Source organism: Rhea americana, unplaced genomic scaffold (genome assembly GCF_003343005.1).
Source record: "Rhea americana isolate MKP2758 unplaced genomic scaffold, rheAme1 scaffold_3, whole genome shotgun sequence".
Lineage (NCBI taxonomy): Eukaryota > Metazoa > Chordata > Aves > Rheiformes > Rheidae > Rhea > Rhea americana.
In genome coordinates this window covers 3,072,728-3,089,412 of record NW_028186423.1, presented here as the reverse complement: position 1 = coordinate 3,089,412, position 16,685 = coordinate 3,072,728, and positions in this window count along the sequence as shown.

Sequence of the window (16,685 nt, the reverse complement as noted above, 5' to 3'; positions counted from 1 at the left end):
GAAGGGCAGCAAAGAAGATTTCTAAAGGTGTATCAGCAACGAAAGGAACACTGGGGGAAATGTGTGCCCACTGTTGAATGGGCTGAGGTCCTGATGACAAAGAAAATGTAAAAGCCAAGGTGCTCAATGCCTTCTTCACCTCTTTATTGATCTTTACTGGTAAAATCATTTTTTTCAGTAATTCCAGACCCCTGACTCTGGTAGGAAAGTCTGGAATATGTGGTACTTTCACTTGTTGGAGGAAGATGAGGTTATGAAATATTTAAGCAAACTGTACTGGTTCATGGGAGAGGAACCCCCAAGCCTGCTGAGGGAACTGGACAATGTCATTGCAAGGACTCTCTCAATTGTCTTTGGAAGGTCATAGAAATCAGAAGAGATTCCTGAGAAATGCAGGAAAACAAATTCTACTCCTATCCTCAGGAAAAGCAAAAAGGAGAATCTGGGAAATTATGTATAGGTCATCCTCACTCCAATCCCTGGAAAAGTGGTAGAACAAATAATGCAATACACCATTTCCAAATATATGAAATATATGAAGTGTGATCAGTGGATCACAGGCATTGGAACATCTCTCATATGARCAGATGCTGAGATAGTTGGAATTGCTGTTAAGAACGGTAGGTTTGGGCTATATGATCCCCAGAGACGTCTTCCAACAATTCTGTGACTGTAATAAACATATACCTTCCTCTTTTCCTTATTGACTTTTAAAACTTCAACAAATATTTGTTTTGTTTTATTTTGTTTTTCATTATACTATACTGAGGGGGGGAAATAAATTTCATTTCTTAAAGCATCTAACAGTTTCACATTACTTTCTATCTCACACACTACAAAGAGTACATACACGTGCAATGATTTCTTCTGTCATTAAATTTTTAAAGGTTATTGACTTCATTGAGTTATAGTACCCATTTATAAATGATACATAGAATAAAATATCTTTTCCCACAAACGGTGCATACTAAGAATACAGTGCTTGGCCCTTATTTGTGATGTGCTGTTTACTGTAATTTGAGATGGATAGACATCCATCAAGATAAGAGGTCTTGTCAGCTCAAAAGATAGAAAGCAAATTCTTTTCTTTCTTTCTTTCTTTCTTTTTTTTTTTTTTTAACTTGGGAAGTAGAAAATTACTTTTTATTTGTTAAGTTGATTTTTTTTCTTTTGATGTGCTCTCTAGCTAGGCTTTTTAGTTTACTTTTTAAAGTTAAATACAACTTCAATAAAGGTAGATTTCTCTCATTCATAAATTCTCATATCTACTTGGTAAAAAGCAGCAACAAATCAAATCCTAAGACATTTCTACAAATCTTGACTTCTTTGAAAGCTTCTCAGGCTTAGAATATCTTGAGATTCTTTCTATTATATTTATTTTTTTTTATGTGAAGTCTTCCTTGAAGGAGAAAAATAAAAGTGAAGAAAGTATACGTTTATCATGTTACTTGAACACTTACTTATCATTTAAAGATTATTTTTTTTAGAGCCTCAATGAATTTGATATTATCTGTTGCACAATCATAAGTAATCTAAAACAATTTCATTTATGGTTAAGCAGTCACATGCATATCATAAGAAAGTGAGTAAGACAGGCACTTTTGAGACAATAAGAAATAAAATAGATTTCCTACAGATTTTCTTACTACTAGTGTATAGTTCTTTTTCTAATTACTATCAAGAATTTAACCTAAGACCTTCTAAAACAGGATTACAACTTTTCAAGATTTTCCTAACTCATAAACTGACAAAAACTGGGGCAGAAGTATCAGTTTATGCCTATCTGTTCCAATACTCTTTCTTTATATAAATCCTCTCTTTGCTTCCCAAAGAGTTGAGGTATTTTACTAGATGGATCCTTCAAAGCMTTTATATGTTCATATGTTGTAGAACCTGTAGCTTAGCTTGATTTAGTGTTCAAAGAGTCAGTGACAAAAGAGGATGGAGATATTTTAGTATTTCTGCCTAACCAAAGCTGGATGCTCACATTTATTATGAGTCTAATTCATCTCACCCTTCCTTTAGCCTTTAAACAGAAACTAGGCCTTTTATCTTAGGTCAACAATTAGATTGTCTCTGTAGACATTAGGAACCTATAGAAGTCAACACATTTCAATGAACTGCAACATCTTTTGGGGAATGATCCATGTATGTTTTGATAGAACTGATCAGTGCGGCAACTATAGGAGAACTAAATTCTGAGTGGATTCAAAACAAGGTATCCCTTTACTATCTGATTTTCAGCAYCCAGTTTCCTTAGGTTGGGAAGAAGGTATAATACAAACGCAAATAAAACATAGGAGGAGAAGAACAAAAGATTTCCTTTTTTACTGTATAATTGAAGCTGTTAGTCTGTAAATTAATAATTGCCAATMTCTATTTTTTCAGATCCTAATCAGGTAATCCGTCCAACCTAAAAGTAGAAATCTATATTGAAGATGTCATTGTTAACCCCTTCTATCATGAATGGAGGGTAGATATTTAGGGCTTCAGTCATCTAACTGACTTTTAGATATATAACTTAGGATGAAATGAATTTCACCCTAAAGGTGCCTATTAACTTTATTTTAACTGCTATTATTAATTGCCTTTATTAACTACACATTTACTGAGCATGAGTGACTGATATATAGACAACTACAACAGAGACGTTGAGAGTCTAGGAGCTGAATTTCAATCTCACTTTCAGTCAGTGTAATCTTTCCCATTCAATCGGTCATGTAAGTAGGATACTAATTTGTTAGAGCTCAGTCTAGAAATACAGATGGTTCTCTCTGCCCCAAGTAGAAGTTACAGCTTCCAAACCATCAATCTATTTTCAAGTATATATTTTCAAGTGTATTCTTCCCAGGAACTGGGAGAAGAATTGGGCTTAAATTTTGTTTCTCTGATCAGTATAGCTTATTGTTTGCTTAGATTGCTATTTTGGATTGTTTTCTCATAAGCAACACATCTATTTCACTTCCTACTCTTGGATATTTCATTTTACCTGTCATGTTCAAAGTCAAAGGAGGGATTCTCAGCAGGGGTCTGAATTCTGTTTCAGATTGAAGCTTTGAATGACTATTATTTTATTTAGATGTATATCTGAAAATTACTAAAAATTGAACACTACAGCTTTGATCTTTTTGTGGATCTAACCTTAAGAATCCTGCCTGTGAACTATGACGCAGAAGACAACACAGTACAGAACAAACCGCAAAGGAGATTTGAGAGACCAAACCAAACAAGTTGCCTGATTTTCTGCCCCTCCTTCTGGAAAACATATATAGAAGATCTTAAAACTGAGAGTAGGAGGCATATAGCATGACTGAAGAAAAAGGTGCATACAAGCTGAAAGATGGAAAGATACATGCTAGCTGAGCAATAAATTAATTGATTCAATTGATACAAGTGAAGTCCATATTTTTTTTCTGTCTCATTACCTTCAGCAAAAGCTAGCCAATGTGTCAAGAATGGCTGAGTCTGGATTACGGAAAGATGAAATGTGGAAAGAATACAATCAATTCTTATAATTGCAAAGAAGTATCAAGCCATGCAATCCATGCCTTCAAGAGAAAAATAAATTATGTTTTGAAATTTGATCCAAACTCTATTCTTTGTTGTCAGTTTTGCAACAAGTAATAGCACATGATCTGGTGACCAGAAGGGTTAGCTGTTTTTATCCCTCCACATAGGACAGCCTGTTCATTTGTGATTTGTTCAGAGTGTGGTGGTATGAGCACTCAACACTTTGATCCGCTGTGCTGCTCTAACCCATCAAAGACACTAGTTGAACTCAAAACGGCATGTTCATTTCTATTGGCATTGCTGTTCTTTAAAGGTTTTGGTAATGTTAGCCTTAAACATATATTTCATATTGTTTTTCTAAGTCCTATATGTATGGGTACTTCCATTTAACATATCATCTGTTTAAGGTTACTATCACTCTGCTCTGATATCTTATCAGCATTTCAGATCTCAGAAAGAAAAACTTGCTTACGACATCTCTTGGGAGTACAGGCAGCAGGGTTCGCTCAGAAGTCACTATAACCTAGTAGTACTGAAATTGTGATCTGTGTGATAGATGATCTAAAACTTGTTTCTTTTTCCTTCTGAAGGCCTCATTACACTCCAGATGGGAATCAACCCCATTGGACTATTAGGAAAAAGAATAAAACCAATGTTTGGCCTACTGAGGTGGATGTTACTGTTATCACCCATACTAGGGTAGGTATTTTTCTGAGTTGTGGATTCTCTTTTAGACTTGAATTCAAAATCATCTGTGATCTTAGTAAATATCCCCTGGGCTGATGTTCTTTTTTTTGTTGYTGTTTGTTTGATTTGTTTTTTTCTCAGYGAAGAAAAAAAATGTTTAAAAGCTTTCTGGGAAAAAAGTCAGAAATTACTTTAATTAATGCATTTGAAGAAATAAAACTTACTTTGTAAATATTTCAAGAGTCCACCTACTCTCTCTACCTTGACATTTTTTGAAAAATTGAAGTACATCAAAGTGATATGTGGGGAATCAATTCTAATTTCATTTCCTCCTCCGTCTCTTGACTGTATTTTGAGAAAGTTACAATTAAACTTGGAGCTGCAGGAAAAGTTTTACATGTAGAGAAAAACAGGAATCCTTTTTTTTTTTTTTTATGGGTTTCCATAAAAGATAAAAACAGTAAAATTTCTCTGTCTAATTTTCAATAAGGGAAGAGAGTAATGGGATGCTTAGCATCTACTACATAACAAAAAGTCTATTATATCTCCCCAAATCCTTCTCCCTCCATGCTCAAAATAGATTTCTAGATAATGGCTCAGATTGTGAGACAGTAACATGCAAAAATGCTTGTGCCACACTGAGGACTAAATATATACATATTAAAGAGTTTGCCACTTAGACAGCACTTTTCTTAGGTTCTGAGATAGTTTTCAGCTGCCTAAATAGATAGCTAATGCCAATATAGGTGCCCTAGAGTATGCAAGATATCYGACTGAATACAATAAAGGGCCTTCCAAACGTGGGGGACCAACACCAACCTGAGACAGCAGCTGGCATCCAGGCAGCTAAAACAGGGCTGTAGAYACCTGAGTTCAGGTGGCTGAATCTTACCCTGATGTCTCCTTTGTATATAAATGACACACTAGCCTGGGGAAAGCAGCTGAACCAGCACAGTATTGTAATACTAATATGGCACAGTACRATGACAAGTGAACTCCAAAGCACAGCTGCATGGGAAGGGATGGAAACAACAACAATAACAACAACAAATCTCTGACGAGAATGAAAAAAAAAGAAAAAAAACTGAGATGAAAAGTAAAAGAAAAAGTAAAAAATCTAAACAAGCCAAAATTACAAACAAAAGCCTGTGTCTGGATTAATTGAAGCATTTCAGTTTTGAGTGGTTTCAAAACTCTTTTTTTTCTTTTTTTTTTTTTTTTGTATTTTACATTTCATATAAGAAAGATTAGAATTTAAAAAATAAAAATGGTACTTTTCACTTGAAAGGTCAAAAGAAGATGGGACAATTTTGAACCTTAAGCAGCACATACTTTTTCATTGCTCCAAAGTCTTATGATGACAGGTATTCTTTTAGAATTATAGATTCTAACTAACATTAGCACATTCATTTGGATCAGGGATTAATTTCTCAACTGAATCTCTGATGTGTTTAGGATGAAATTTAGCTTACATGTTTGAGCAGCCCTGTAGAATATTAATAATAAAATTAAACTAGAATATGTGCTCACCTAATGTCTTCTAATTCCTAAAGAGTGCTTCAGTCCACAGGATCAGACTAAAGGCAGTCTGAAAGAAAATCTCCTGAAAGGCCTTTAGTGTGGATGTTGGGAACTCAACATCACTCTACAAGTTTTTCCTATTGAGCTAAAATTCCTGCTGGTGTAGAGACAGCCATAGGCAATGTGGACTGCATTTCTTCTTTCTCTCCATGTCTCCTTTTTAGTTAGGTACATTCCTCTCTGGGTTGAATCAATAATAAAATGCAAAGCTAGCTATGAAGAGGTAGCCTCAAACATAGCAGATGTGTGCTGGTATTCCTACACCCTAATTCTCCTCTTCAGTGAAGAAAAAAAAATAAAAGGAATCACAGCTCATGCAGTTCTTCAGCTCCTGAGCTGTTGAYGCTTTTGCGTGATGTTGTTACGTTAAGAGGGGTGAAGAGAGGTAGTTCAGGTCTAAAGATGTTAAAATGCCAAGCTTACCATCTTCCCTATGTCTGCAGGCCAATGCTGTCATCTGGGAATGAGCCATACATGACACTTACTTATATTGTCATGGATTAGAAACTAATTGCATGCTGAAAYCTTTTTGGATTCCTTAAAATCACCCTGTTTAGGTCCCATGCCTCCTCCCATCACCTTCTTTTTCTGCGCTAGCAAATACTCTTACACTTACTGAAAATCAGGCTTTTACTCTGTAGCTCTTACAAGTCTTTATTCCAGGTCTCTCTGTGTGCTGTCAAACAGAGAGACCTGGGCAGGCTGGAGGGTTGGGTGGAGAGGAACCTCCTGAGGTTCAACAAGGGCAAGTGCAGAGTCCTGAACCTAGGGAGAAATAACCCTAGGCACCAGTACAAGCTGGGGGCTGACCCGATGGAGAGCAGCTCTGCAGAGAAGGACCTGGGAGTGCTGGTGGATGACAAGTTGACCACGAGCCAGTAATGTGCCCTTGTGGCCAGGAAGGTCAATGGTCTCCTAGGGTGCATTAGAAACGGTGTAGCCATCAGGTGGAGGGAGGTGATGCTGCCCCTCTCCTCAGCCCTGGGGAGGCCTCATCTCGAGTCCTGTGTCCAGTTCTGGGCTCCCCAGKACAAGAGAGACATGGAGCTACTGGAGAGAGTCCAGYGKAGGGCTATGAAGATGATCAGAGGGCWGGAGCACCTGCCCTGTGAGGAACGGCTGYGAGAGCTGGGCCTCTTCAGCCTGGGGARGAGAAGACTGAGGGGGGATCTGATCAAYGTGTACAAGTACCTGAAGGGAGGGTGTCAARGGGAYGGGGACAAACTCTTTYCAGTTGTCCCGTGTGACAGGACAAGAGGCAATGGGCAGAAATTGAAGCACAGGAAGTTCCGCCTGASCGTGAGGGGGAATTTCTTCCCYGTGCGAGTGACGGAGCACTGGCACAGGTTGCCCAKAGARGTTGTGGAGTCTCCTTCTCTGGAGATCTTCAAGGCCYGCCTGGATGCAACCCTGTCTACCATGCTCTAGGTGACCCTGCTGAGCAGGGARGTTGGACTAGATGATCTCCAGAGGTCCCTTCCAACCTCACTGATTGTATGATTCCATGATTATGTTTATGGTAATCTCCTTTGCAACCCTGGGTTTAGCTGTCTGTGGTTCTGCAGACAACAGTTTCCCAAAGAGCACTCAGCTGTTGCAAAGCACAGCTATCTTTATTTAAAACATAAGCATGACACAAGGAAACGTATTATAAAAACTAAACGTAAACATGTCTACTAGTTAACATGCATCTAACCACATTGAATACAGCAGAATCRTATAGTTAGGATGTGATGCTGATCCAGATTAGGACAGTATGTCTTCAGTGTTCCTGTTTCTGACAYACACTTGTTTTCAGCCTTCCTAAATCAGCCAAAGCTATTTGTTTCAGGAAGAAAWGCTTTTAAAAAAGCTATATAAAGTGTATTATGAATGTTAGTATAACTTTGTTATAACATTATATTAATAATAATATTTAATAAGAAGAATACATTTAAAATAAAAATGAATTTTAGTTTCTGAACTCTCCACCTATACCAAAGGCAGTTGTTAGAAATCCTGTAAAAAATGCAGATCATATCAAAACATAGAAATCTTAGCAGTCAGATAACCTATGTTGTGCATTTACACTATGCACACTATGTACACTATACACTATTCTATCACAGATGCCTATATCAAGAACTTTAGGTTCTTTCACAGTGCAATTCARAAGCCCTGTAAAGAGAAAGGAATCTGCATGTCTCTACTGATTACTTGTAAATTTAGGTACGGAACTGGGAAAATTAACACTATAAATTGTGACTATCTCCTTTCTTCTCTGTCAATAGCACTTATCAAAATTGAATATAATATTGAATACAATTGAATTTAATTGATTTTTTCTTGTGACATATGATGTTATAAGCTTTCTTTTGATAATAAAAAAAATAATCAGGAATATATTAATCTAGCTGGGTTTGCTTAGTAAAAGGACTAAGTTTTGAAGCATAATGAAAGAGCTTTTGAAGGCCAAGGAGAAAAAATGGCATTATCAACAGCACATTTTCTTTTAGAAAACTGTCTTCAGAATTCAGCACTTCCCCTTTAAATAAAAATGAAAGAGATTGTTTAGTGAGAGACCGGGAAATAGGAGTACAACAAAATCATCTACCAGTGATCCTGCTAATGATCAGTAAATAGGCTGTTTTTATCCTGAACATGATGATCAAATACAAATGGAGAAGTGAGGAACAGTTACATCAATATATGGAATTATTTATTCAATGCTAAATAATGGCCCCCCAAAAAAGAAAAAAAAAAGAAATAAAAGTTGTGCCCTATATCACTGTTAATATTTAATTTCTTTCATTCAGGGGATCAGTAGCCTTTTGAACTCTTGTAAAAAMCAATGTTTTGGAGGATTTGTGAAGGTTACTTCATTTGATAAAAGCAGTTTAGAAATGCCAACTATTCTCACTGTTATTACTGCAAGAGAAAAATTAAGACTATGCTTAGCTGAGCATATTATATTACATTATACTATAGGTGAGGAACATGTAATACTCCTTTATTCATCCAGACACATAGAAGKGTCCAGTGTTACTTCAAGTGGTTTTGCTGTTTTATGTTTCTTCTTTAAAATTCTCTTCAAGTTTAATCTCATCAGTTCTTCCCTAGAATTTAGCAGGCTTTTACAGTGGTAAACTTGTATTGCTTTGTATTTATCAATATTGAATTAAACTCCCTATGTGGTAACCTATTTACAAATCAAATCTAAATCCCTTTTAAGTTTAGCTGTCTGTATGGCCTATACTCATCATTTTTCATTTTTTTCTCTTTGGAAAATACAGCTAGACTAGAGTTGTTCTTTGTGTGTGCAGATCATGTGTATAAATTAAAATTAAATATATTTTAATTAGATTTAATTATATTTTATCATATTATATTTATATTAATATATAGTATATATTATATTTATATAAAATATATAATATGTATAATATATCTATTTTCTATTATCATATATAATGCCTATTATATATATATATTATATATACTATTAATATATTTATTTTATTTATATGTRATTATATTTAATTTTATAAAAATACAAATTAAATTATATGCACAGCAGACTTTTAAGCACTAGCCCCTGCAGACCTCAGATAACACTATCTCTGATTTGACATAGCTTCTTCCACAGGAACTATCTATAGTTGCTGTTTTACTATTTTTCAACCTGTTCTGAATCTCTTCCTATGTCCTGCCCTGAATCCTTGCTTCAGCTTGGAGATTAAGCAGGAACTAGTCATGTGGAATGTTAAAAAAGGCTTTTTGAAAACGCAAATATGTTATGTCATGTTCTGTGCCCTTAGCAAACCTGTCAGTACCCCTTTGTGTAAATTTCTCTCCTTAAAAAGGCAACAAATAAACAGGAATATTGATAAAATGATTAAAGATGCAATTAATAGCTCTTTGTTCACAGATACTGATTATATAGGGCATCCACTCTGCCAAGAAGTTACCTTGCAAACATTCCATTGCAGAGTTGCCCTAACTATTGCTATTAATAATAGCAATAACAGTAATAGCAATACTACCACTACTACTACTAGTAATAATAATTCGGTGCTTCTTATCTACTACCTTGCAGTGGTATCTTACCCATTTGATAATAACTCTGGAAAAGCCCTTTTGTCAAAAGTAGTCCAATCAAATACATATTAATGTGTTCAAATGTTTAATTGGCTGGCAACTTAGTAACTGTCCATAAAACATGGCTGCTCCTAATCAAAAGTCAAGAATGAGCTGTCATACATGGCTACCCACTTGCTGTTTGAAAACTAAAGCTCTAAGGCAAAGAGGATGCCTTTCTTTTCTTTTCTTTTCTCATGCCTCATGCCCCAACTTAGAAAGACCAAGGAAGAGAGACAGAGTGGATAACGGACCCCAGTCGAATGTAAAAGGCTATCTCTGAGCATTTATTGGATTGTTTATGCCAGCAAAAATTGCGTAACTCCCATTCTCTATACAAATTGCATGTTTTCTATGCTTCATTGGACTTTTCACARAGGACATAAATGGAACTTTTGCAATAGGTGGTACAAAAAGTGCTATCAGAGCCAAGCTAAACCTCATTATTAAAGCTGGCTGAAACATTTGGCTTTCTCCAGGTTTCCAGCAAAGTCAAAAGAATCCAAAATTCCCTTTGTGTGTGTATGTGTTTTCTTTTTTTTTTAACTTCCTTTCTGCTCCTGATTTTCTGACTCTCTTAATGAAATGAAAATGGAATTTTTCCAACCAAAGCTGTTCTAATTGCTTAAGAAACAGATCAGAGCTTAAAGTGATCCATTAAACGTTGCCAGCCTGGGACAGGCGGAGGGCTTCATGTGCTGACTGCACAGCAGGCCTGCCTTGCTGAGGAAAAGGTCAGGCAGTCGCACAAAGCCAAAACACAGTACAACAAAACTTGTCAGCTGTAATGCTGCTGTGAACATGGGGAGGTCATGTGAAAGGAACTTCCATTTCCGAAATCCAAGTGCTACTAAAGTGGTATTCATTCACCTCCACATGATGTTATGGATTGACCTTTCAAAAGCAATTTTTTTTTTTCTGGAGGAGGGAGTGCCTGATCTCAGCCTAAAATTCAAAAGAATTAGCTACCCTGCTCATATAACTGAATTTGAAGACAGAAGTGAGCTTCCCTTCTGAAAATCAGGTTCAATGCATGTACTGGGCTCAGCTGAGGCTTCATTTGAATAAAAGGACGTATATTTTGCACACATTATTATGCCAATAAAGATGGATTAATCCTAAACATGTTGTTTATATTGAAAGAGAAGTATTTACAAAATTATTGCTAGTTCTTATTGCATATAAATAATAAGTATTTACATGTAGGGAAGTTTCTTCGACTAATATTGCTTAAGAATGTGTGGGAATGTGAGTGCCCACCTACATAAACAGAATATTTTTGCTCGTTGTTATTTCTCTTCCAAGTAGACTATATAACATTTATTCCAAACTGTTTGCGCACCGTTTGATTCAGAAAGGATGCATATTTGTCAGTTTGATGAGCCTCTCTCTTTTCCYTGGTTGATAGTTAGACACGAAAATATTACTGTTAGGTCCCATGGCTCTTTTTACAATTATTCCCTGAATAACTAATACTTAAAAATGCTTACAACTGAAGCAGTTTGTAAACAAGGAGATATGCCAAAGCAGCAGCAGCAGAAGTCAAGATGGATGCCATAAATTGCATTTATCACATCTAAATCCTCCTTTTCACCTACTAATCAAAGACAGTACTGCCCAACCAGGAGCAAGACTTTAATTCTCTCTTAAGTCTAAAGCATCTCTTTTCTCTCTTTCTAGTATTCAGCACAAGGAAATATTCTAAAGCACAGAAATTACCCATTAAATTGGTTTTTATTATTAGCCTTTGCTTGCTTGGATAGGAGGTTTATACTGAGGGTGTATGCCATGTATTAGCTGCTGTGAATCTGCCTCAGCCCCTTTGTTGTCTTCTCAAGAAATACTACTCTAGAATCACTATATTTCATTCAGTGATGAGGTAAAAAGAACCTAATTATTCTGACAATTTTATCTAAAGCTTGCAGATTTTATGTCCTGAGCCTATAAAAAATAACTTCTTGATGAATAATGCTTCAGGAGTACATTTTTTGTAACTATCATCTGGAAGGGTCCTTTTTATACACAGATACATAATTCTAGTGGATGATAAATGCTAAATTTTCTTTACTTCAGGTATCAGTGCCCTATATGTACATACATATAGATATATAAATAAATATATATATATACACGCATAATCCTAAACTGAGATATAGAAATGTTGGTGAGCTAACTACAAAAGCTTTTGAACTTTTTCTCGTTAGACAAGTGATTCCTATCATATGGTTCTCCATCCTTCAGATTAAATTTGAGTAGTTTTTGCTTTCAACATGTAAGAACTGAAAATTAAGTCCCAATAAGAGCCAGAAATGCTTTATTAACAGATTATTATAAAATATATGTCCAAACAATGTATGAAAATAAAAATAAGATCAAAAATGGTGAAACTGCAAAGTCTTTCAAAGGTGAGAAGTGCTATTATATACTGTTAGGGTGTTACTGAATCTAGTAGCATGACAGAGGCGAGACTGCTGCRTCTCCTTGCTGCCAGGTCCAGCCAGTAGCAAAGCTTGGTGTTCCTAGTACACACTTACACAAGCGCGCATAAATAATACAGGTACATAAAAACACGCATAACCTGCATACAGGCAGAAACACACAGACAGCACAAACAACTAATTAAACCTCTCTCCCTCTCTGGCAGTTCGGGATGAGGATGGGAAATATGTATATACATACACACAGTGTGCATCTTCCCAGTAGCAGAGCTCAGACACACTACTCGATAGCTGGCTCCCAGATTCTCACTCTCACCAGCTCCTGGCACGGAGGCACGTGAGCCCCCGTGGCCTGCAGCCCCGCACCAGCTGGTGGTGTGATCCATGCACACACACTGTGCAAGCCTTCAGTAACTCAGCCTATGCTGCAGTTGGCCCCTAGGTCCTCTTGTCTCCAGCTGCTCACACAAAGACACTTACACGCAAACAAGTCTCTGAATCAACCCTCTGACTCCATGGTGTCCCTAGTAGCTGACTTGTACCTCCTGGTCCTTCCAGTAGCCAATTTGCAGGCCCTTTGGTCTTTCCAGTATCTGATCCAGACTTACAGCTGCTTTGATACTTGTTTGCTGAGCTTCTGTCTTACTCGCCAGCTAGTCTGACTTGATACTCAGTAGTGGTCACACACTGACATACGTAACCACACAATATTCATGCACTCTGGTGTCTCCAGTTATTACTAGCAATAGTAATATTCCACTTAATTATTGTCAACTCTCTGGTTGCTTTCTGGACTATTCTCTCTAGGTCACTCCATGGCAAATCTCCTTTTGATAAATTTACTCCAAAGAGCTAGTGCCAGCTGCCTTGAAATGAGATATAGTCCCTGGCTTTGTTTGATATCAGGATAGAATACAGTTGGGAAACAAGATGTGTGTGATCATGTTAGGCTGGACAGCATCTGTTTTGTTTGTTTGTTCTCAACTTGTATATTAGGCTATTTTAAAAAGGAAATGAATAGGTCACATGAAAATTTCTAAAAATGAAATTACTTGTTCTCTCTGTAGCTACTTAGCATTCTTAGAAGATAAAAACTTCAAAAACAGTAGGCAGAGGTAGGCAGAGGAAGAATGGGAGGGAATAGCAAGGAGCAAGCCTCGAGCACGGTGACAAGCCTGAGACAACACTGAGAGAAGCTGGAAGCAGATAGGGAGGTMTCTACTGCAACAGAAAAAAAAAAGTCTTCCTAGGACTGGAGAGGTTTGTACAGCATTTGCCGTAATTCATAAATTCATAAGATTAACTGAAACAAAATATGAAAACAAAGACCTATCTTCAAAAGAYGCAGTGGGATGGAGGAGAGGTGTCATAAACATTCTTTATTTCTCTTGTCTCATTTCTAATTTAAAAAAGTAATTATTCTGATTTATATACTAATAAAATCTGGCTTTTGTTGTGAAAGTCCTTCCAGTCTGCTTTTTAGAAAGTATTTTTATCATGAAAATGCACAGATCATTTCCTTCAAAGCTTTGGTTTCATACATGGAATGCAAGACTGAGTTCCTTGCCAAGGGCCAAAGTGTGGATGTGCAGGTAGCAACAACAAGGCTGTCTACCTGTTAAAGAGAGAGAMTAGAGGGAAGGCAGCAGAAAAAAGGAACATGAATTAAACAATAAGCCACTGTAAAATATCAGAGATAAAAAGGACACAGTGTGAAGCTGAACTGACCAGATGGTCTGAAGATGAATATGATCTTTAGAGTTTTGTTTTCATTTTTTTCAATTTATGGAAGTGTAGAAAAAGAGCTAGGAGATGGGTGCATTCATAAGAAAACTGTAAGTRTAACAAATTTCGGTTAAAAATATTTGGGATTTCAGAACAAATTTGATAAGACRTAATTCAATAAAGATATCATTTAATGATATTATATGTTAATTGTCATTATAAAATGTTAAAACAGTTAATATTTTAATAGATTTTTTTTGCTTTAGTTTATGCTTGTGGTATAAAAGCCATATTTGCTTTTGACTTAAGAAAGTCTTGACAAATATGGATGATATGTTATTTTATATTTATTGTGACTTACCCACCTATTGTTAGAGAYGCAGACAATTCTATTAACCTAAACTTTTATAAATAAATTAAGAAAAATATTCTATTTCTATATTCTACTCAAGTGCTTTATCCTAGTTTGTAAATGAAGTAGGTTACAAGACAGAATTAGTGTAGAGCAGCAGAGGGAGCAAGAAGAAGAAGTGCAAATAGATCCTAGTTTAAAATACAGCCAGTAGAAATAGCTTTAAGTTCATTTCAATTTTTATTCAAATAAAAGTGTATTAAAAAGAAAGACAGAGCAAGGAAACTTGAAAAAAGTGTCCTTGTCCTCATCATTTTGATGCCTTCAAACGCTGGTCATTAATGAAGAAAGGGAGGCAATGAACAAAGTTTCCCCCTTATTATCTATGTGTGAACTAGATGTCTGTGCTCATGTTATAATCAGTAGATTCTGATTATATTTGAGGCAAAATTCAGCCCCCTAAACATAGGTGAATGGTGTCTCAGATGCCAATACACCTAAATGGAGCTGGCAGGCAGCAGATAAAAACTTTTGGAGGATCTTCAGCCTTCTGGAGCAGCAGCTGGAGTCCGGACATTGTGTTTTATGTATCTTCCATGTCTTAGCCAGTCCTGGAGACTACCATAGGTACAACTGGAGAGATATGCAGCTAACCCTGAGCCCAGGACTTGGGATGCACGTTGGTTGCCTAAAAATAGATGTCTGTTGCAATCTGAGGTACTCTAAGGTATCAAAGTTATTTGGGCTAAAACATCCACGACACAGGACCTATAGGAGGCTTATTCCTTTTGAAAGGGGCAGGTAGAGGCCATAGGTTCCACCAAGTAGGCCTCTGAAGAGCCCAAAGCCCACTCTCCTGAAGCCCAGGGTTGCAATCCTGCTTGTTGCCTTACTTCTTTCCTGCAGGATCCTGAGCTCCGCCATCTCTTGGTCACTGCAGCCAAGGCTGCCCCCAACCTTCACATCTCTAACCAGTCCCTCTCTGTTGGTAAGGACAGAGATTCCTACCAACATTTGCCATGCATAATTAGAAGAGATTTTTTTTTCTACGTGTGTGTTATCAGAATTTGGGTGTGTTCACTAGAATGCAAAATCATGTTATGATTCATTATGTCTTAATGGTATAAATCTGTAGCCATCATTAGAAAATATAATGCCTGTAGGCCTTAAAATACATTTATTTAGATTAAGTGACAAGGATCTTAACATGTGTTTGCTTATTTTCTGTCGAAGTAATGGATTAATATCTGAACTGAGTGGAACAGGATATTTTTCACCAGCTGGACATCTCTCTTACAGACAGAATATGTCTGCATAGATAATGTACACACTGGATGATGAAACTAGCATACTACCGTTCTGAGAACAGATAACTTCATACAAGTTTTAATTCTCATTAAAGTCATTGTCTCAGTCATGGAGAAATGTTTAGCTGTTTCTGTTTTCTATTTTTGTTGCCTTCCCCTCTCCCCATTGCATTCTTGTGCACTTAAAAAATAATTCAGGCTATTTCCATGCAAATTATGCTTTTCCTGGATTCATTAAATGCTCTTTGCTGAGACCATAACTGGACTTTCTCCTCTCAAATTACCTACGCAGAATATTGAAAGGGTCAAAACAGTGCAGCGTCCTACAGTATTTCACAGAATAGAAAAGCAGTCAGATTGCTCTGATTTCTCAGTCTTGTAATAAGAGACGGTAACAAGAAAAGAAAATGTCTGAAAATGGTTTTGTTCCCATGTGTCAAATACAATAATTAGAATAAGAAATGCTACAAATTAACCCATTCTCATTACAGTCACTATATTATAATTTCATGGTTCTCTTCTGATGCTGTACTCTTGCTAAGCACATTTACATCTCATCAGTGAACACAAGCAGCAGATCTGCTGGCGGTGAATGCTTGATTCACTCCAATTTATGTCTTCTTTTCAGCTGGGGAATCCATTGTGTGAGCTAATAGCAGGTTTCCCATTTTGAAATGACTGCCGATCTCTTCACATTTGGATACACTGCAAGTATTGTCATAATTTTTTTTTAATGTGTCACATAATTGTCGCATTACACTATGTGCAAGCAGAAGAAAGCAAATTTTCAACATAAATGAAACACAAAGGGCAGCGCTATGCTTTGCACTTGACAATGCATGAGGAAAAGACAAGAACCTTTTTTCTCCGAAGTCTAGCAGTGAGTATAGCTGTAATCTTTGTGATCATCTGCAAAAAAGACCGAACAAAGATTTCGTCATTATCGACCCTATTTTTGCAAGGCTGGTT